This window comes from Sipha flava, unplaced genomic scaffold (genome assembly GCF_003268045.1).
Source record: "Sipha flava isolate LNK unplaced genomic scaffold, YSA_version1 129_pilon_pilon, whole genome shotgun sequence".
Classification (NCBI taxonomy): Eukaryota; Metazoa; Arthropoda; class Insecta; order Hemiptera; family Aphididae; genus Sipha; species Sipha flava.
Genome location: NW_020271755.1, coordinates 822,268 through 847,495, shown reverse-complemented (window position 1 = coordinate 847,495; position 25,228 = coordinate 822,268). Strand labels below are relative to the sequence as shown.

The 25,228-nt window shown below is 28.4% G+C and overlaps 1 long non-coding RNA gene across 1 annotated transcript in view; it reads left to right on the top strand.

Moving 5' to 3' along the window:
- LOC112694435 overlaps nt 1-24,182 on the top strand; it is a 38,840-nt gene extending 14,658 nt beyond the window's left edge. Inside the window, exons 3-4 of the long non-coding RNA XR_003149569.1 lie at nt 1,046-1,152; nt 24,112-24,182. This is a non-coding gene — a long non-coding RNA (uncharacterized LOC112694435). The remainder of the gene's footprint in view (nt 1-1,045; nt 1,153-24,111) is intronic.
- The last annotated feature ends 1,046 nt before the right edge of the window (nt 24,183-25,228 follow it).

The following is a 25,228-nucleotide window of genomic DNA, read 5'->3' as shown; positions in this document are numbered from 1 at the left end:
ACTTGAAAATTTCATAAATATAATTATGATATCATGTTGTTGAGTCATTAAGAACGTATTACATTCATTTCAAATAATTCATAAAAGAAATAATATGTATAATAAATGTTTTGTTTTTATTTGTTACTGTATAGTTTACGAATTGCCACATGTAATTCCTATCGATCCTTCAATTATTAAATTAAATTAATTTAAACAAACAACTAGTTAACTAACTTACAAGTCTTATATATGTCACTCCTTCAAATACTTATACGTATATAAAATTATATTTTATATGTATATATAGGAAGTTTTACAATTTAATATCAATATTATATTTCTAGTATTTTTGCAGATTTAAATTTTGTTTGTCGTTCATTTATACACCTACTTATAAATTCGTTTTTATATTTTTTATATTATAATAAATAAATATATAGAAAAGATCTCGGAAAAGGTTTTCTAAATATCTTCAATTTTTATTCAAAGAGTATAAACATGATTTTTTTTTGTCAAAATACTAAATGCACTCTGACTAAGTTCAGTTTATTATAAAATATTTAAATACAATTTTCAATATCGAGTTTGTTAATTAAACTGGTTTCTACTATTATTTATTTAAATTCTGAATAACAAAATTAAACCCATAGAATAATAATTAGTAACTTTAACATATTAGAGAACTTGCTATATAATTATCTAGTGTATTTTTAACGGTTAGACAGTTGTTTCGGGAAAAAAAAAAATAATGTCATGACATTTGTTCTTTTTGGCCCCTCTTTTATACATATAATAAGCTTAATTTCTATACGTAGAGTAATATTAGTTTATTTACTCGTATTATATAACAATTATGCTTGATATAATATGTGTTGGACATAATTTTCATTGTATGTTTTATAATAAATATATATTTTGTTAATTTATACATGTACGTGTGTGTTAGTAATACCCATCGGCATTTTAAAGTGTTAATTAAAATTGTAAGCATAATAATTTAAAGTCGTTAATAATTATTTATATGAAAGCGTGATAATTATTTTTTATTATTTTTCCACTACAGTCTTGATGAAGATGAATCAGATGAAGAGATTATAAGTCGCAGAAGGATATGAGTATATGTGAAAAATTACGAACCAGTTACATCTACTCAAGTCTCGTGCTGATTTGGTAAGTGTTCACAATTTACAAGTAATATTATATGAGAGATAAATTCCTAAATATAAAAATATTATAACCACCATATTTAAATTAACTATGTACAATTATTAAAAAAAAATAAATAAATAATGTATACATATGTTTGACTCGTATACGATATGTATTATTATTGAGTATATTGGATTCGATATAAATTCGTTTATGATGTATATTATTTAATTCCTACTGAATTTTAGCCTTTGGTTAGGTGTATATCATATACGTATCATATTAATTATTATCAAACCTACACATAACTAGTGTAAACGGATGGATTTGTAAACAATAGGTGGTTTATATCCAATGTTATTTGAGGGAGTAACACGCATGGGTGTGCAGTCATTTTTCCGCAAAAACCAAGTTATATATACGTTGTGATTATGAAATGAAAATCCGTTGTTACCTTCCTATTACTACCCTTGCTCTCCTCTTCACCGTAACAATACGTCTTTGGTCGCTATGCCCTTGTGTGTGTGTGTATATATATGGGTGTGTATGTGGGTTTGTATCAATTAATTAAATCTGATCTACTTGACTTATTAACCGATTATATTATGCGGTTGTAGGAAACCTGGTTTTTATTTTACTTAATTTTTATTTTTATTTTTTTTATTTTTTAATGGCTAAACTGCCGTAATACATCACGAACGAATAACTAGAATATATTTAGAGGTACCACCATAAACGCATGCCACAGTTTGTATTATAATATGTGTCCAATAATGTTCCCGTAAAATTTAACGATCCATACAAATATAATTTATATACATATATATATTCGTTTATAATATTATTGCTATTATTTTTTATCGAAATACAATTTTGATATTATTATATTATATAGTTCTGTTTCAACGGCCCGGCCCCGGGCGTGGATCCTAATATAATAATCGCCTCCGCGTGTTCAAATTATAGGGTTATGCGTGCATATAACCGCTGCAGCAACAACAATAATCGATGGATCGGTCGGTCGCCCACAAATATCACAAAAACGTTAGGTTTTTAATAATAATAATAATAATAATAGTAATAGTCTTCCGCGGTGTGTGTACACCTAGATGGATGACAATAAGTCGCATTATTGGTTTATTATTTATCTATTACTTTCTAAATATATTTAAATAAATAAAGAAAAAAATATGATTTTTCTTATCGGTAGATATTACATATTATTTTTTTTTTTACTTCGCATCGTCAGGAAAAATAAAATAAAGACTATGCATGATTATGGTGTACTTGCAGCAGTAGTTTTATCCGAACGTTGTAATCGCAGCTGACGATGTGGTGTGCGTGAAAAAATAAATACGTACCGGTTTAAAACGGTGGTGAATGTATGACGTGAAAAAAAAAAGAAGTTTTTAAATAAACGACAACGACGAATACTGCAGTGTTATGGCGAATTAAAGGAATGAAAAAGTAAAAGAAAAAATAACGCGTAGCGCGTGACAAATTTAAATGATAAGAATCGACAATAACAATACCTATACGTGCACAGTGTGTATACGTCAAAATTTTTGCACTTATAAATAATTACTACCATTCAGTGTAATACATTAATTTGGTGTCGTCTCCGTTTACTGATGCAAATGAACGTTACGCGTAGCGAAATTGTCTCCAATTTTTGTCCTAATTTACGTACATTATATTAGTTGTCTAAAATTGACTCAAACGAATATTTTTTTTTTCTATTCGCGCTTAATGAAATTCATTTAACGGCAGTGTGGTGGTTATTATGGACGACGAATTTTATTTAACAAATCGACTGCGCAATGATTATAGTATCCGAGAGAAATCTCTTTTTCAAAGTTTTCACGTTTTCTATTATTTTATATACGTATACGTTTATATGAGCGCATAATTTAATATATAATACGTGTGTTCAGTATATATGTGGATTTGTTTTTTAATCAACCATCGACTAAGTCATTTGAAAAGCGCAGCGATCTGACAGTAGCGTGGTACAGCGTGTCTGTGGTGACTTATGTAGCCTTTTACGGTTTTTGCGAGAGACTTTTAGACCTGTCAAATAATATTTACAATAACACCCCGCGTGGACTTACTGTGTACACGGAAGGAGACGGGAGCGTTTTGATTTTTGATTTTTTTTTTAAAATATTTAATGCGCCCCATGGAGGATAATGTCAAACGGCGGCCGTATAGACGACGCCGATTCATCATTTGCCGACGAAAGAAACTTTTTATAACGCCACGTCCTCTTGTCTGCACCGTTTCAATATGATGCAAATTTCCAATGTGAATCGCATGACACGCGCGCTACAATGGTTTGAATGACAGCGGGGATATCAAGAGACGGAGATATTCAATTTTTTTTTTCTACTCGTTCGTGACGCTTCAAAATGTACAAGACACTCGTGTATATAGGCACGTATTTCGAGCACCCTTCTCGCCAAGTTCCGAGGTTTTGCCGTTGTTAAATCAGTTTCGAACTACGGGAAAAAAAAAAAAAATGAAATAATAATAATAATAATAATAATAACAATACTGATAATCATAATAATAAATAAATAACTATACGCGCGCGAACGATACATATTATTATTGTATTATACTTGAATATAATGGTGATAGTTTTTCTAAACGATCCGTAAAAAATATCCAAGTAAATTATTAAACATAAGACATATGCTTATAAAACGTAATATTATTCACAGGTCAATTTTTTTTTTTTTATTTACAAATTTTCTCTGATTAAACTTCTATGTTTATTGCACTCGGTTATAGTCATTAATATTTAATAATAATAAATAAATATTATTTAAATTTATGAAGATATATCAGTAACAATTTTTATATTAAACGTCAAGAATAATATAATACTATTGATTAGTTTCAATATTTTATATGACCAAGAAATTTTACATGGTTCTGAGCAGTTAATTTATAAATTTACTTAAATTTTATCCATTATAAATAATACGAGTAATTATTGTGAACTATCTATTTTGATACATTAATAATATAATTCTTATCAGTGTTGTTATTTATGTACTGTTAGCCTAATGGTTATTGAATTATTTTTTATTAATTGAATTATTTACGCGAATTGTGAAATGTATGAGATCTTTGAAACGAGTTGAACTCTTGCCCATTAGCAAAAACGTTTATCGTCTTCATTTTTGACAAATAATTTACTTTTTTTTAAAATTCTTACCAACGTTAAACGTTTTAATCTTATTGTATTTTCAACAATAAGCTATTTATAATTATTAATTTTACATGTATTGAATTCAGGTATATTAACCCAACGCTGGCAAAGTATAACATTTAAATAAAATACACTTTTCATGCAATAATATATGTATGTGCGCACATATACGTAACTATAGTTATACATATAAGTATATAAAAATGCACATAATTAGCACCAGGGCTGTGTTATATTATTTTATACTTGCATGCTCACTAGATTTGCACGCGTTCTAAAGCAAACTAAACGCGTAGTTTTCATATTTAATTATAGCCTACAGTTTTTTGAATGCTTTCTGTAGACTGTAACTCGGTAATGCGTTATCAATCATTTCTACCTGTTAGTTTTAACCATTACGCCCTAGGCCAGTATTGTGTTATTATCGACATTTCCAGTCTACACAGATTTTTATTACCCTCCAAATGTTTAACCGGTAAACTGATTTACGTGTAAAAAAAATACTACCATATTTGGCTTATAGACCTTAGAGTTAATACATCCGTTACGTACATGAACAGTTAAGAAATCAAATGAAAAACTATTTATACCTACTTCGGTACGATTAGTAAATTTGAATAGTATATTAATATCATTTGCTGTCGTTTATCCATTGTTCAATGATAAATAATGTGTTTTCATATAATTACTATTTATATTTTTTATAATCTTTCTATTAAACTTTTAACTTGCGATGTGCAAGAAGTCACAACAATTAATGATCGATAAACATTTATAATAATCAACAACTGAACCACTGAAGTGATTTTCATATAGGTTAAAGAGACCACATCACTTTAAATTTATATTTATTAATTTGCACTCATTGAAATTTAATACTTTTTATAATGTGCTAATCAAACAAGACTGCACTGTTTCCACATTATTCATATAATTGTATATTAGAAATAAGATTTTTTTTTATTGACGTATTTATTTAATATATTTATACACATATTGTAAGTTATATTCATTGTATAATTTTAACAAAATGCGTACAAATAAAAATAAAAATCAGAAACACCATTTGTTATATATACCAAATTATTTACCGAACTATTTAGACACAATCAGTTTAAAGATTAATCAAGAAAATATATTTGTTTTGTTTAATTTTTTTAATTCATAAAGTACTTTGATTTTAGAGACTTATTGTTTTCTAGTGTAGGAATTTGAAGAGAAACTTCATTTTCGTGATTTACGTCTAACAATCATAATGACAAAGCAAATAAATTATGTGTTGTATCTTTTGTGTATTTCGTGATATGTCTTTTTTTCAATACCATTCATTCAAAAAATGGTAACCGGATAAATGTGTATAATACTTAAGATAAACATAGGTATACATTGTATCGATTCATTACCAACAAATGACGCATAGCAAAACAATATTTTGTTTACGAATTGAGCTTTTTGTTGGCAATGATTTTAATATCGGGTACTAATGAGATCCGTCCGATTACACAAGAACACCGCAGTCAATCCTACTGTTTAAATAATTAAAAATAAAATTATTTTTTGCATAATGCGTTGATTTTATTATAAAATGCAGCCAGTTACATGCTTGCACCGATTATTCTTTTTTTATCTTTTTTTTTATGAATTTTGTCATTGAATAATGCACAAAATCATTATCTAACAATGTCGTGAATTGTCAATGAAATTCATTATGGGCCCAATGATTTTTTTTCCCAAATAGATTCAAAAATAAATTTTCCTAGCTCTAATCTAATTTTTATATTTTTCAACGCTTACACATGGGTTTTGATTATGCTTTATCAACATTAAGTATTTATGATTAATTATATGGTATAGTAAAAACTTCGAAAATCTTGTTGACATTTTATTAAATTATTATTGAATGCTGTTTGTTTTTCAATAAAAGTAATTTAAAATTTATTTATTTATTGTTCAAAAATCAATATCATGTCTAGTATAAATATTTGGTGAGGGTTGTAAGATTTCGATTCAGTGACAATTTTAATTTTTTATTGATTTACAGGAGGTCATTTGATGGTATAATATGCTGCTTCTAAGTGAATGTATTTTATTAGTTAAGTGTTCATATTAATATATTTGAAACCAATAATAATAATGTTATATTTAATATATTATAAAAAATTACCGGGATAAATATTTCAATTTATTAACATAAGTTAAAACAATTCAGCGCATTTTATTAAGTGTTCGAACAGTTTATTTTATCAAATGGTTATGGGTTGAAACCTACAGATATTATTTTCAAGTTTTTCTCTTTATATCGGTAAAAATACTTAGAATATTAAAAAATTGATCGCACCATCATCTGTGTTTAATTTTATTTTTAAAAGTTCCTTCGCATAATATATTTTTGATGTAGATTTACTGTAAAATTATTTACTGATAATGAAAAACTTCTACATTTGTTTCACTCTGAATCTAGAAAAATACTCTAAAAATGGTTAGGCATGCGAATAATATTATAACCGATCTACCCAGAAAATACGTTACTGATAAAAATGTTTATTGTATTGCAGACTTTCTTGCACATTTGCCACTCAGCCCCTATCTGTCTATCCCTCTTTTGTTTCTTCTTTTTAAAGTACATGCTTGTGTGTCTGTGTGTAAAAACGGGCATGATAAGAAATGATCATAAGATTGTATGATTGCTCAATAAAGTGTTTTGGGAAAAGGGATGTGCAAATAAAAATAAAGGGGCACCGCGTGTGGAGAAAAAAAATGAAAGAAAGCGTTTTCAATTTATTATACCGCATACTGAAATAATAATACTCAAAGGCAAGTAACGCGTTATATTGTCGCTAAGTCGATGATACTTATTTTGATAGTCTATGCTTTACGAAGCTACGTATGTATTTTTCCCTTCACCTTCGTAGCTATATATTCTCGCGGGACACACACAGAAACTCACCACGGCGTACACGCTCGCACTTGTATTTATATGTACATTTATGTTTTTTTATCGCACCATGACTTCCCGTTCTCCTGGTAAACAGCCATAAGTTATATACTCCACAGACTTTACACGTTTTCCGTATTAGCCCCGGTGGTATCGATTGCGTTTTTTATTGGTAACCGTAACCGCATATTCGTTGAACGTGGAATATTATACCGGGCGCGGGGTGCAAAATAAAAAATAAATCCAAACGAGCACTTTATGGACTATCAAAACAATTCTTTCGACTAAATCCTCAGCTAACGCGCGTTCAAAGTGTGTGTGATACGTAGTTTATCCATCCCAAATGCATAACGTAAAGTAAATCGACTGTCTATATAATACATGTATAAACAACATAAACACATAAATAGATACATATAAATATTATTATATACGTAGATTGTAATACCGGAGTTAATGGATTATTCATATTCAATAAAATCATTATAATCTGCTACTTTTAAATATGTTAGTGGTATATGCATGTATAATATTACAGAATATTTGTGAATTATTTGTAATAAAATAAAAATGTACTTTTACGTGATTAACGATACAAAATTTACATATTATAATAATAAAAGGTAAGCGTAATATTTTTTTTCCTATCTTTTACGGTGATAATTAATTTATGCGCTAGGTACAATTGTCTAAACAATGCGACTATGTGTCGAAAGTATTTTATGTGTTTTGAGAACAAGCGTTCTCATTTGCATCATGAGAGTATTTTTTATATGAAAGTAGTGGTTTACACTGCATATACACATGCAATACAAACAAGAATTGTGTATGAATTCGTTAAATTTGTTCAAAATGTTTACTTAATTAAATAATTCTATGACATTATTCTCAAGTCAATTTGGGATTTTGTTTACACACTGTTGGTAGGAAATGAATAATTTCGTTTCGTATCCATATTTCAAAGGCTAAGTTTAATGCGTTTGAAGTTAATTTTACTTTACTATTGATTGTATGCTGTTGCTATGTAATTACAAATACACGAAGTAGCCTGTTTTTGATAAAGTTATGGTTATACTGTAGGTACATACACCTTAGTATAATTCATTAAAACGCATTGTGCATCGCTGATCTCGTACTAAAATGAAAATCCAGTTAAACTATTCGAAGTTTGTGGTAGTAAACAAGCTGGGATTGTTTGTAAACATCACATATTAACTCATGTACTGAAATTATCAAAATATTTCAATTATACGATGTTCTAATTTAGGTGTTTTTTTAATCATCGTTCGAATAATATTGTACATAATAATAATTATTTAGTATATTTCACGTATGTATTGTAATAGCAGTAACATATCCTACATCAGATGATAAGATGGGTAAAGTAGGTTAATCATTTCGACAGAAATAATTATGTACATATTATTATATTGGGTGATTCGAGTGATCGAAATCGGTATCTTAATTTAGAAATAATATTTTCTGATGCTTCACGTTCGGTAGCATAAAGTGTTTATATTTTGTTTGTAATTTGTAGACAATTAGAAATAATTTTACGATTTTTGTTCACAATGAACAACATAAACTGATAAATATTATTTTACTTTAGAGGATAATATTCAAAAACCAATGTTAGACTTTTATATTACATAAAAAACTTTCGAATAATTAATACTTGTTAATTACCGCAATTATATTCAATAGGTAGCAGCCGAATTATTCTGTATATATTATCGCTATTGCTAACCTATGTTGTATAATATATTTCTAACTTTATTATTATTGTTTTTATTATCATCATTCGACTATTTCTCCTTCAAATTATCCTTGTAATTTATTAAATTAAATTTATATTGCACTATTTCTCGAACGGTTTTCATATTGATTCATATTAGACATCGTCGTATGATAATATTATATCTTAAGTTATATGTAGTATCACCAACAGTTATTTTCCAGCCTCGTTTTATTATGTTTCAACGCGATTTACTTACGTACTCATCGCTATTACTTATGTTAATTGGAGACTTTTATTATGATATATTAATAACGATGTTTTTATCCTTAAAAAATTTGACCTTTTTAATCTATTATACTATTTACATCATGCTAGTATAATCTATTGATAATTTATAATTATAAATGTTTCACGCTATGAATTGAAAACTTATATAAAAAATTACATGATTTAACTTACTTACTTACGACTCTTTTTAAATTAATTCAAGAATAAAAAAAAAAAAAAAAATTAAGCCGGTCAATAATACATTTATACAGGTGATATTCAAAAATCTTAAGTTACATTAGAATATGTGTATACATATGTACATATTCTAAAATACATAAAATTATAACATTATATAGTATTAGTATTGGCTTATTTAATCATTATAGTTTAATGTTTAGTTTTTATATGAGAAAATATAAAAAATTACTTCTGTAAATACAGGTAATGGTATAATAATTAAATGTATTTTAAATATTAGTTTTTACTAATTTTTGAAGAAAATAATATTAATTTTTATAAAGTATTCAAGAGTAGGTATTTACAGGAGTTAACCATTTTTTTCTGAAACAATAACACAATAAAAAATAACATAAAATTAATTAAAATTATTATTGCTGCAACATAATATTTTGAATAGGCTAATTCAGTGAAATATGGGTTCGGAAGTTTATATAAGTGTATCTATTCGTCACGAGTTATTTAATTTTGGATAGAAAACAAAACTGGTGTATCAAAATTACAATATATTATCCATCGTTTTTTTCTGCTCACCGAACACTATGGTCAAATAACGTGCATAATATAATTTTATTTCATACCGTAATCAAATATTATAATATAGTGTTATACACCACTGTATATGCGCAGGTAACGTGATAAAAAATGTATTGTAACAACAAACAATTAATACAATATATAGTGTGGATCCGATAGCTTTATCGCTGTGTGTCCCAATCCACATAAACATAATATTATAATTATATTTGTATATAATAATGTATAAGCATTTGCACGGTGCGTTAATCAAACAAATTGGCCTATTTCGAATTGTTGGGAATGTGAACAACATTCGAAATTGTATTTAATAGTCAAGTGCGTACATACAAATATTCATTAAAAAAAAAAAAATCTAGCGTGCACGTTCGTATACATAAATATGTAAATTTGATGTTATTACCCCGCAAAAAGCGCTGCGGTGCTTTCTGGACGGCTCACGGTCAACGATCGTGTTTTAACCGATTTTTAACCAATAATTATTACTAATGCATAGAATATTTTATGTTTGTGGTCTGTTAGCATTCATCGGAAAAAAATATAACATGTTCAAATGTTTTTATAATAATAATGTGAAATCAAATAATAGCTATGGATACAAGCTGCAGCAGTTTTGTAATAACCATAACATTCTGTGACGTATCAAGGATTCGGTGTATAAGATATAATGTACATATTGCGCATACAAATATTATGTATTTGCAGTATATATGTATAAATATGTGTGTGTGTGTGTGTGTGCGTGCGTACGTGTGTTTTTGTTTCTGTGTGTGTATTTATAGTGTCAGGCTGAATGCTTATGAGCAAATAAATTGATGAATACATTTTTTCTTTATCGACCGTAATAATGATAATATTATGACGATAATATTATTTGTTAATTATCATTAATATACGCAACTAAAAGTCGTTCTAACAATTTATCTATCGATTATTTTTCTATGGACATTTCAATCAGATTTGACGGACCATAATAGATCGATGAATTATTTATTAATTTCATTATACTGATAGATATGGTTTACGCTAGTTATGATCGTGATCGTAAATAAAGGAGTTAAATATTTACGAAAACCGAAAACGTTTTTCACTAGTATGTTGCTTTAATTATTTGATCTGACTCTATGTAATCTATATTTATATAAGCTATTTTATAATTTACTAAGAGTATTTACTTTTGTTTCTACATAGTTATGGGACTCGTTAAAATTCCGCGGCATAAAAATTTCTATATTATTATAAATTTACATGATTTTCCGTGCTACAGTAGGTAAGTTGAATACATGTAAATTGTTCGTTGCTATTCGCCAAATTCATGGTAACAATAGACATGAATACCTGCATTGGTGAACCACGTCTTCCTTTAATTGTTATTAGAATCGCATGATAAAATATGTAAAAAAAAATTACACGGATCCTATGAACAAATTATAATTTACTTAATATAATATCCAAAAACTAGTAAGTACAGTCGTCTATTCGAGTTTGCAAGCCTTCATTATACTTCACCACATATACCTAGCTTACTCACGAATCATTAAATTTGCCATTTTCTTTACAGTATCTACATTCATAATTCTTAACATAAATATATAAATGAATCATAATACGTACGCATACTTTGTGTTTTATTAAAAAAATATAAACTCAATAAAATGGATATATACATTATTTATGTATTAGAAACAGATGGTTTATTCCATATATTATTGGGGTTTCGATATAATTTTTAAAATAAATTTCACCGTCTCACAAGATTTAGTCTATGTAAAGTTTTTAGCTACGTTATGGCATCGCAAAATATTGAATTATATTATAATAAGTAAGTTGTTATTAATTGTTGGTGAAGTACAAAAAAATATACAGACTCTTTTAAAATATTTACATTATTGTAAATTCAGAGTTGAAAAAATATATTATTTTTCATTTGATTAAACGCGTAGTGTTGTGTAAACAACGTTGGGTTTTGTATGGAATACATGGTTTACATTACACTGCGAAATATACTCGTACATTTTCCATTGTTTTTCTTACTGCGGCTTATTCGTCAATATATAGCGGGGTTAGCTATATATTGTTATATATATAAGTTAGCTAATCTCGCTTATAATTTGATGAATTGCCTTAAAACTACAAGTGAATACATGAACATATTAAACGTGTGCTTTCGTTAAAAATTTATCCTGAATTTAAGCCAAATAAAATATCAATACAGGTTAAGAGTGTGTATTCGTGTATACATATATTTTTGAGCGAAGGATCACTGCCGTTACCACCGTCTTGCCCGCATTATATTATGTATAGATATAAAGATGTTATTTATAAGGGACGAGTTATTTACCGATAAGTTAGCGTCGTTGTTTTAATTTTACCGAATTGTTTATTTATGATAATTGCATAATGTAGTTATATAGTTTTACCCATTCCCAAATTTTCCACGTTGAGTGGTTATAAAATTAACAAATATATATCAATGCACGTTATATAAGACACGATTTTTTATAGTTGTATTTCTAATATAACTACCTATAACGTGATGAGTAATGAAATAGTATTTTTTACGTTTGTTAACAAATATAAACAACCAAAATGTATCGTTACAATCAATTCGAATAGTTTTTATTACTACAGTTGTATATGCCATATTTCCGTGTAACTGTTTCTAATGTAGATTTGTTGTAATTGTATTTCCCGGCAAAGCTATTTGGAGACGGTCGATGTATTCGTTTAATGGCAAAAAACTAAAATAATTATTCTTGGCACTTGATGACGTACATATTGTTGGGTTTTTCGTCCATAAACCGATAGCAAAAGAATAGCAATAATAATATATATAAAAAAAAAGAAGTTTTCAGGGGTGAAAAAAAGGGTCATAAAATCGGTTAGCGAGGAGACGATGGAAGATAAGTGCTTGCACGTTCTCCACGGGTTTGAAAAAGTTGTGCGAGGGTAGAGTCGCAAAGTCGGATAATGGCCAAAAAATTGCGCTAAACGTCGTCATCACTTCGCCGCCTTCGTGGTATGTGTGTATAACGTAATGGGTAAAAAAAACCATCGTCCACGGTTTCCATTTTTTTTTTTTTTTTTTTTATTCCATTCTGATCCCGACACCCTTCTACACATTTAATTACAAACCTTTGGTCTCTTATCGCTGTTTTATTATTTTTTGCTATTATTATTTCCCTTAGAGTTTTTGAGGGTGTCGTATGCAATACATTTTCATATCGTCATACATTTCATGTCAAAGCACACAATATAATATCGTGTCGGTAAAATCAATTTATGTATGTGAGTGTGTGTGTGTGTGTGTATGTGTATGTGTGTGTAAAATATCTTTGGCTGATTTTTTTTAACAACGAGAACGATTAATTAATCGATATTACTCTACAGTATTTTATTTTTTTCGATCATCGAAATATAATTTACAATTGTTTTTTACACTTCAAGCTAAACAGAACATGCTGGTTTGTATTAATCACACACGATTTTAGATATTTAACCACGCTGTCCTATTTTATAGTTAACACTGATTGTTACAGGGTCATATACCGCCAAAAAATAAAGTCGAAAACATTTTTCTTATCTTTTTAATTATGATTAAGGTTAAATTAGAGTGGTGTTGATAGAACGTAATAATATTTTAATGTACTATTCGTGTTGGGACTTTCACGTGTGTTATAGGTATTATATACTTATGAGTGCTTCGTAATTGTTAACTGTTCACTTGAATTGACCACGAAGTTATAATGTAATTATTATTCGTAAAGATTTAATTGAGAGACCAAGAAAATTTACATGGTTTCTTTTGAATGATTTAGCGATTATGGCTATCAGTAGTAAATAATTAAAAATATGAATTTTAATAAATCGTGAAGGAGATTTACTTTAGAATAAACCTATACATAATATATATGGGTTAAAAATTATCATTTTTGTACATATTTTTATACTTCATTATGTTAGTAATGATAAATTGGTATGTATAAAATAAGAAATTCTGATTGACAGGTTCATAATCAACGCACAACCTAATCTATGATAGCTAACGACTTGACATTTTCAGGGTATAATCAAAGTTATTCAAAATCCTTTATTATTTCACACCTAGACTATATAACATATCTAGGTGTGCAATAAAAAAGGATTTTGAATAATTTTGATTTTTAGGAATTGAAATGGACAAAAACAAAAATTTTACCAACTACATTTTTTGAGGCTTATATTTAATTGATCGTAGTCAATTCTATATATATTTCAATATTCGGTTACTACAGGGTTAAAAATATTTTAAAATTTCGATTTTAAGAGATTATCGTAAACGACCTGTTGATACCTCAAATAGTTATTCCTTTCATCAGAGATGGTACCTGTCCTTTTCGATTAATTTCGTATTATTTATTTAATGACCAAGAAAGGTGTCAGGAGACACTAATACTCTAACAATTGTTTCGATTTGATTGTTCTATTCCAATGACTTTGCTCAAAAGACTTATCATTCGAATGTTGACAACTTCTTATCTCATACGGATTATGTCCATGACATTTTAATACATTTATACAGATATTTGTAAATTGATTACAGCAAGAACAAAAAAAATTATCAATTTTGAATTTAACTTTATTACAACCAAAATGTTTACGTCAAATTCGGTACGGAAATATTTCCTGTAAAGAGAAAACTGAGAATATCAGGAACGTACCCAGGAATTTTCTATGAGGGGAAGGGGTCCAAAACTTTTATTTTATCTGTTCTCTAATTATAATTATAGTTTAAATCAATACCAACAAATTACTGTTAGTATACTATAGTATGGTTAATACATGATATGTATATCATATAATCTATAAACTTTGTATATTGAAGATAATGAGAAATTAAAATACATTATATACTATTATTATACTATTTACTATTAAACCATTGAGTATGTAGAAATTTCAATGGGTGGGGTTTGGACCTTACCCCCCCCCCCTTGGGTACGCCATTTGGGAATATTAAAAGCGGTAATTTTAATGTATATTTACCTGTTTCAAATCTTAGTTTTTCACAAAATTCTACTACAGTACCATCAGTAAAAAATAAAGTGCCATGCTAAGTGCTTAAATAAAAACTATGAGTAAAACAAGTTGTAAAAAAATACTAACAAACTAATTTTGAAGGTAACATAAAAGCAGTGAAAAAATATAAAGCACATCGAAATGAACAGAGGTACGTCAGCTATCTAACAAAAAATCCCCAAAAATGCACAGAATCTCGTAGCAGCATCGTATCAATCACACTGAAAATCATAGAATAACACAATTTATAAAAGCGTAATGATCCACGAATTCGGACAAATAATCGACTGCGTGGTAAACTGTTAAACTTATAATATTTGTGATAATACGAGTATTACTCATTAATATTAATCATATTAATCATCATTTATAAATTTTCTTATACATATATTTTTATTCGTAATTAATTATTATAACTGTAACTTATTGTTTTTTGTTACGTTTTAACAAACACAACAGACTTGTATAGAATCGAAGAAAAAAATTGAATCAATATAGACATTTTTTTATTTTAAATGTTATTTTGGGTGATTTACACATGATTGACATTGTTTCCATAGCGAGTTACTCTTTAAAGGAGTTGAAAAATCAAATATTTTTCCGGGCAACGCCGAATAATTCAGCTGGTGTATTTAAATATAGAAAAAAAATCAATAATATGTATACATCTTGGATATTATTATTAAGCATATTTAAAATAATTTTCTTTAAGGTGGTCTTTTTATTGTTTCCTATCAATTGTCAGGAAGGAAGTAAAGCAGTCAAAAAAATAGGGTAATATCAGTACGGTAAACAATTTATTTCCAATCATTATGTCAATTTCTTTGATATCAGCTTTTTGTGCTGTGGTATACTAATACGTTATATTATGGAGACCAGCCAAATGTGTAAAACTTACTCATAAAACGATTCGTTTATGATCTGTAAAAAGCGGTAATAAAATCATATATATATATTCTTAAGGAAGTCATTGAGCATTAAAATTATAAAAACCAATTAAATAAGGTGAATATTATTTTATTAACATCAATAAACATTATTAATAACAGTTAAATACTGTAATAAAATATATTATAAGTATTCGTGAAAGAATAAAGTATAAGGAATTGAACATTTTGAACTTTATAAAAATGATTTGTATTTTTTATACACTTACACACTTCTATAGATATATGACATACTCAATAAAATAATTTTTAATAAGTAAATTTACAGACATATAAAAAAATGGAAGTTTAATAAATAATATTTATAATACTTTCAAAATTATGCGAATTTAATCTTGCAAAAAATAATATAAAAATGTATAATTAATATGAATAGTTTGTACTCGGGATAACTATGCATTGAATATTATGAACTAATTTTCCTTCGTAAGAAATCGGTGTATAATACATATTTGGTCATTTTTATAATCACTCATGACAGACATGTATAGAAAATTCGAAAAGTATGGAAATATAAATGTTAATGATGTTAAAGAAATAAATTAGTTTCGTGAAATTTAGGAAAGTGGCGGCTGTCAAAGTGGTGTTAAAAAAAAAAAAATATTTTTACGTTGTGAAACATACCGGCGACATCGTTTTCAGCTTTTTCTGTAGAGCACTGTACAACTTAATTTATAAATGTATGTATGTATACATATATGTGTATGTTTATGTGTGTCTGTGTGAACGCTTTACACAAACGTTTTCGGATTAGACACCTGTCTGACATTATAATAAATTATGTGTTGACCTGGTTGTTTACAGTACTATTATTGGGTAAATAAAACGTGTCCATCGTCTTTTGATAAAACTGTCAATACACCGAACTACGTACAACAAAGAACTGTTTAATTAAAAATATATGTATGGTCGAATATTATTATTATAAATTCTACAGAAATATGTGAATATACAATAAAATTTACATGCGTGTGACCTGTGAATTTATACAAAAATTATTAAAAAATTATGCATGTACCTATTATATATAGAATTGGCTATAAAGTCTTCGCTGTAGTAATCATTCCTATACATATGGTTTCTTGTTTTATTATTATTGTTATTATTATTATTATTATTATTACATTATAATACCACGGTCATTGTTCGCTAATAAATTGGTATTAAAAATATTCATTAAATTTGCTAAATGTCGAAATGAGTCACATTTTTATTTTTATTATTTATCGACGATCGACGAATCGGCTGTTAGCAATATATCCAATATACATATTGTCCAAGAATCGAGGTGTTTGTAATATCCTGGTATTTTTATTTTTATTGTTTTTTTTTTTATTATTGTACCACGTCGACCATAGAAAACTATATTCGTATACATTTTTCTTATTATATTTTTTTTCGGTGCACCTCTGGGCACGAGCTGAACACGCGATTAATTTTAAATGGTTTTTCAAACAATTACTATGATGCTTTCATTGTTTTCAAATTGTTTTCGTGGAAACGTACAGATACCTTGCACGTATAGCCTGCAATGACGGACAATGCCGTCGCCATCTGAATGATCCGCTAGGTGTTCTATTCGTAACTCTACTGAAAAAACATGACCACCGCTATTCAATAACAAAAAAAAAAAAATTAAATAAAAATAAAAATAAAAAACCATATCTCTATCTCTATACGATTTATATGATCATGCCGCTGCAGAAGAATTGTATTGCTATAACGTATTTGAGTAAGGATCAACTGGGACAATTATCAGGACCAGATTTTGGTGTAGGTCCGTGAGAACAGTGACTAGGCCAGTAACATTCAAAGAATGACATATTTTCCACTGAACCGAAAACATTATTATTTTTTTTTTTGTGACAGCTATTTAAATTATATTCATTAGTGAGAGCATAAGCCTTAAGGTAGTACTTGTACTAAATCCGACTTTGAAATTTGCCTCACAAATAGTGTCTTATATTATTATTGTTTGATGTATAGTTCACAGCAAAAGATTTATTTTTAGTATTACAATTGACATTTTTTTTTTTATTGTTTAATTGAAATATACAGTTTAAACAACAATCATTTTAGGTAAGTAGTTTACAATATGTGTTATGAATTAACAAATCGATTGACGCTTTACTAGTTGTTATGAAAAAAATAGCCACCCTCAGACCACGGGAATTAGCCTATACCATGTCGTAATACGTGCCATATCTGTGTATACATGTGTTGTCGTGTATCGATGTACAACATATAAACAAAACATTTACGAAAAAGCATACTAGTGCGTATAGCGCAATGTGTGCGCGCATAAGAAGGCTATATGGCGCGTGTATACGAGGGAATCGGAGTGTGATGATCATTGGATTTACCAATAACCATTTAAAACGTTTTCGATTGCGGTCGGTGTTATAGGAAAAAAAAAATTATGATTTACATAAGTATAAATCAAGTATAAAATCTCAGTGTCTCTTACGGTCGTTTCAGCAAAAGGAACATGCGTGCATTGAACAGACGCGAGCCTAAGCAAATATATGTGTATATGTATAGGTGTCGTCATATTCGGCCGGAGTGCGGATTCGCCCCGGGGACACGCGTTCGGTATGCAAAACGGATGCCGAGTCAAAGAACTCGCGCCAAATGCAATCGCCGGCCTTGACGATGGAAAAGTGATTTAAAAAATTGTTCCGGCGAGCGTAATGCTGTTTGCCCGCGCATACATAGTTGCCGTATTGGTGGCGTCGTACACGCGTTTACCGTCGAACGTAAGGTCGCTCTACCCGTTACCGTCGTCGTACCCACGAACAATTAGACCAGCGTTTCTTAAACTGTGTTTCGTGAAGATCACTTGGGGGTTCCGCGAAGCTAGAGTAATTTTTTAAAAATTTTTAAGAAAATTTAAAATTTCCAACTAAATATATAAGTAATGGTGAAGAAATGTTTGCATCGTAGAAAAAAAATTTTTGTATGTTAAATAACAATGTACTAGCCAGATGGAATAGTTTAAATTTATATTTAGTCTAGTTAAAGTATTATTATATATGTATACAATTATTATTGTTTTGATTTTTATTTTAACATATTTTTTGGACTAAACACCTTTAACACAATATTATTATATGATTATAATTTATTTATAAATAATCCTAAAAAAAATAAGGGTTCCACGGATAAAAAAGTTTAAGAAACGCTGAATTAGACGAACGATTACCAGTGCAGCGGGACATATTCGTCGACAGTGTGCTTCGGCCATTGTGAATCTGTGATGTTGACTTGCGTAGCTCGCGCGCCGCCAGACGGTTGTAATATTGTTGTAGACGTTGATAAAAATACGCATTCGTCTTCGTTGTTTACACGCTTTATGTGTAAGTGTTGGATTGAAAAAAAAACAATGTAAAACCGTTAACTCGCCGAAATTAAATACATCACGTTGTACGGGGCGGCATGCATACGTATGGGTCTATTCGGCCGTACAGGGGCGGTGTGTGTACCTATGTGTATGGTTACAGTTCTTTCTTTTTTTTACACTTCAACTAGTTGGTTTTTTTTTTTTTTTAATGTCAAAACATTTTTCGATTATTTCGTATAATATATACGCGCTCTGTTTGCTGTACACAATATTCTTTCAAAACTATAAAATAATACGGAGTCTGTCATATAAGCCACTCAGTAGTAAATCAAAATGTGCTTTAGGGAACAATTTGATGCTTGTATAGAAAAAAAAAAAAAAAAAAGGAAACTGTAACCGCTTTGTTCAATTGGCCCCCGTACATGAAGGATGTATAGTTATGTGTTTTTATTTTTTTTACTCACCCCTTTTCCGATTCCGTAGTACAATAATGTTCCTGCGTACACACGCATTCAAAGAAGATTCGCATAAATATATTTTCAGTATAAAAAACATTTATTGCCGTGTTAGGTGTACACTATAACTATATATATTTAAATGTAATTAATCTCCTGTATTTATTATAATATGTATTATTAATATAGTTACTTTGATATATAGGTATTCATTTTTGAGCGTTTGATGAAAATTTATTGTTGCTATAATATACGTACATCTACGTATATCTATATATGATATCTCTCTAAAATTTACATTAATTTCCAATTATTGAATCATATAAGTACCTAAAAATATGCTGAATTGAAGTATATGTGTATATTATATACACATACAGATAATAATTCAATGTTTAGTTTGGTATATTCTATATGATAAACACACATGTGTATAGTTGTAATTCATAGTCACCCGAAAACCGGATTATAATATGTATAACAAATGAAACGTTAAACAGATCAACGTGTTCAAACATAATGTAGTATGGATGGATTATTTTATATTACACATTACAGTGTATGCCATATAAAATTATGTACAAAATTAGGTTTTATATTTTAATTTATTGTGATTTTAATAGAGTCTATCAGATTCTAACGATACTTTTAATTTTCATGACTTAATTTACATTTTCTTTTTTATTTATGTATCTGCTATATATTACCTATATAAGAGATATAATGATTAATATTAAATTGCATACAGTTTTAATTCGTCTTCAAAATACCTTATAAAATTGAATACATAAACATACACACACGCAAGCAAAAATTTAAATGGATAATACCATAAAAATGTTGGCTTGTCAGATCCACAAAATATATATTGAGCTATAGATATATTTTAAGCATTATTTTATCTATGTCGTGGACCGTTTTAATATGTGACTATATGAAAAATATGTATTTAACTTTCTAATTTATTAATTTGATCTCATTTATTGTCTTTAATAATTATGTTAAAATAGATAGCTATAAAAATAGGTTCGTCATATTTTTTTAGACTTGCATTACCAGTAAGCTTGAACTTTTGAGTATTTGTGTAAATAACAAAGACAATTTATGTTATTTAAATAAATTATAAAATTGTAGAAGTTATATATTGACCCTATAATATATATAATGATCTCATATAATAGACATTAAACACATTTTTAACATTCATGAAGTTGATAATAAATGATTATTCGATACTGTATGATAATGATTTATAATTATAAAAAAAATAAATAAAATAAAATTTTATAATTTATATAGTATCATACAAGTTATAATTTTAATTTGCTTAGTTTAATAATTTTAATTAGTTAAGAAAATACTCTAAAAAAATTCTGTATTAGTATTACAGGCATAATATTTTCATGTTATTTATTATACATTGTTTTTAAAAATAAATTGACGTACCTACATTTTTTTAGGTTTATTTATTTTATTTGTTGGTAAATAACCTATACTTACATATATGTATATTTAGTAAATTAGTACGTTTGTATACGTTTTGGTACTTAGATACTACATATATATGTGCATACTGTAACGTGTCTAGAAGTTTAGGACGTAGATTTATAAGTATATCTCCAAGTTACAGTGAAACCTGCCTTAACAGACACTTCTAAAGAGTGGACACCTCCAAATAATGGACGTTTTTTCGGGAGCGGGAAAATTATTACTACTTTTCTATAGGAAAACTTCTAAATACGAAACACTTTAATTAACGGACCCTTTTATGATATTTCAATTTTTGAAATTGATAATTTTTATCATACATTAAGAACAGTTGTGAAATACCTAAACAAAAGTTTACATTATTTAATTATATTTTATTACGTATATTATTGTATAGTATAATATATCTTATCCATCCAGTCTTTGAATTTTTATCAGGTCGATGAAATCTAGCTATGGCTAATGCGTTTCATATTAGTAATTAATATTTAATTTGTTAAACAAATACTTATGAACTTATTTTTTTCATACATGTTAATTTTTAAGATGTATGTATTTAATTAATGTAAGTTCTCGTAAAAATAAAATTATTATAATTTGTATTTTAACTTAATTCATAATTCTAATTTAATAAAAATAAAATGCCTCCCTCTAAATAGTAGTTACCTCTGAATAGCCAAAAAAATGTCAGCAACCGACAATGTCCGGTATTTAGAGGTTTCACTGTATACATTGATATTTTAAACCTACATTGGTCATATGGATTAATTTAATAATCAATGTTGAAGTATTTAAAAAATATCAGAACCTTAACGAAACTTAATGAAAAATAATGTAATAAGGTCAGGTTTTATATACCTTTCTCAATCACAATTTTTGTTAAGTAGAAAAATTATACTAAATAAATCGTTCCTTTGCTTCGTACTAAGACGAAAAATACTACAGTTTAATAGATATTCTTTTTTTTTATTTTAGTAGTATTTTTTTTTTCATATTATCTACTGTTTCGTTTCGTTTATTATTCAAATTCTCGGTTTAACATGTAATACTTTTATGCATATCTATAAATAGTTGGCTGTAAACTCATTTTTACCGCAATATCTGTTGCGTTGTATGTATTTATTCCAATGACGTTGTTGAGTTGCAGCTATTAAAACTTTGAAATAGCTTTGTTTTTAGAAAAGGTTTTAATTTCCAATACAATAATATTTTAAATATATGAAAAGGGAGGCTGTACTGTCTTGTACAGTTTTAACATTGATACATAAAATCTTCAGTTAATATACTTTTATATTATTGCATTGAATATAAATATTTCATTATTTCAATACCTATTTATAAGTTATAACGAAACCTAATAATAGAAACAAGATTTTGTTGTGTATACTTGTATTTATTTTTAGAAAATTACTCTAATAATGCTTCAAAATAAGCATTAATGGAATGATTGGCTATATTTGCAAAATATATTGCCAAATAGTCGTTCAAAATTGTTGGTTAATTACATTTAATGTTTAATTTTTAAGTGCTTATATTATTTTTGTAATTATAATTAATATGAAACTTAAAACTAATTAATTGTAAGAGTTAAAATTATGATTTCATTGCAAATTAATGCAATAACTAAATGCTAGGCTCATTAAACGATTGCATATGAAAAAAAATGTAATTAATACTTATAACTATAGTTTTTAAGCGTTCTAAAATAAAATGAAAGTAATAGATTTTAGGTGGTTATAAAAATGAAAGTGTCCTTTTACGTTTAATATCGATCGAGTTAGGATTCGGAAATCGCATAAAATTAAGATAGACCCATAAAAGTAACGAAGCAATATATAATTATTAATTTTTACCACTTTATTAACAAAATTATTTGGAAAAATTAAATTTTTTGGAATAAGTATTATATGTGCTTCCTATAGGATTGATTAAAAAAATAGTTTCGTATAATTTGATTTTATTATCAACGCATATATGTTGTTAAATATGTTATGTGATAGTGGTAAGATAAACAAAAATATTTACAATGTAACGAGAACATTTTTTGGGGAACAGATAAATAGGTATTAGATAGTATATCGTTCTTAATTCATATAAGAGCAAATATTTTGAAGAACTATTAGCTCTGAACCTACTTAATATACATCTTTATAATCATTTATGTACCATAGAGTTTTTATTTAGCGGATTCAAACCTTAAACGGTTTATGCCTAGTTTGCCGACACCAGGTTTTTTTGATCAAAAAACCAGTTTTTAATAGTTTAAAAAAAGCCCAATTTACCGACAGTAAATTATATTAGCCACGTGCTACGGCAGCATCGCAATAAAACTATAATACTATCATAATTTGTAAATTTATTTTATCTTGAGTATAAGGTTACTATCATAGGTTATCTATCACATGATAATTGACATCCATCAATATATTATATTAATATATAGGTAAGTCCACTGAGGTTTTCAAATAATGGTCATGATTTTACTTTTTAAAGTAATTTGTATAACATTTTAATGAATCGCTCAATATAGCATAATTATATGTATCTATATTTTAAATTATATTTCACTATTTCAGAAAACGAAATTACTTTAATTCAATATATTGATAGGTATCATAATATATAAAATTCGCTTATAACTTTTTATTTTTATTTATACATATTATATGATGACTATGTAATATATTTACTATTTTATATTTTTGTATTGAATGTTAATTATACATTTTTTATAACTGAACTGAACTTTGTCAAATAGGGTTTTGGCGAATTGGGTGTCGGCGAACTAGGAACACACCAAGTTAAACATATTTTTGAGTGATAGCATATGCAAATCGTAAGTATACATTTTGAAACAAAATACGTTTATCAGCTGTACCACTTGATAAGCACGTGTTTACATTTCTCACGTTTGTATACCAACATAAACAATATTAACAATTTAATGATTAATAATAGTGATTTCCTTCTCACACGTATTCAAGGTGCTCATAGGTGGACGTATGGGGGTCGTTTATGGTTGTAAGTGATGCGCCTAACCGAGATGGTATAGGCGTTGCATCCCTGGTGTAGCATTCTATTATTTGTTAATGCGAACATCGCCTACGCGTTGGATAAGAAGCGATGTAGTCGTGCGTGCGAATAGAACTATTTACACACTTTACGGGTGGAAACAATAACGTATCGGTATACGCTACGCCTTATGATAATACCTAGTAGGTATTACCTACACGTATATGCATGAAAACATAAATGTTTGGTTACGTTTTCCCGTCGGCTACTTGAGCGTGTGCGGTTCCTATTGCGTACACGCATGTATGACGGACGACGGCGGTGCGCGGTAGCGAATACGCTTGCGAGAAAGGAAAACGAAACGGAAACGAATTATGGCGAGAATGTTTTTATACGCGTGTGTGTCCGGTATCGAACGCGCGCACGAGCGGGTACACAGGACGGGCGTTTCGAAATGAATACAACAACGCGCGCGCATTTTTATTATAATAATAATAATGCTCGCCGTAGGGGCGGGCTCGGGAAAAAAAATCGATTTGGACACGAAAACTTTGGCGCGCGTTAATTTTTTCCAATTCACTATTATTTGACCCATTTCTTTTCCGTCGGCGGGGACGCGGCGAGCGGTGGGATTTTCGAGCTCCGCCACGAGCTGCGTCGACGGCGGGGAGGTGAACGGATGCGTACGTGCGTGCGCGCGCGGTAGGTGTGCGGCCGCGGTGGTTTCGGTGGTGGTGGGACAAAGGGGTTGGACACACGAGCGGTATTTTCCGCACAAAAGTAAACGGCCGGGAGGAAAGGACAGGAGTGAGATAGATGCGGCGGTGGTGACGGACGGGTGGTCGGGGGGAGTTAGGGGTTGA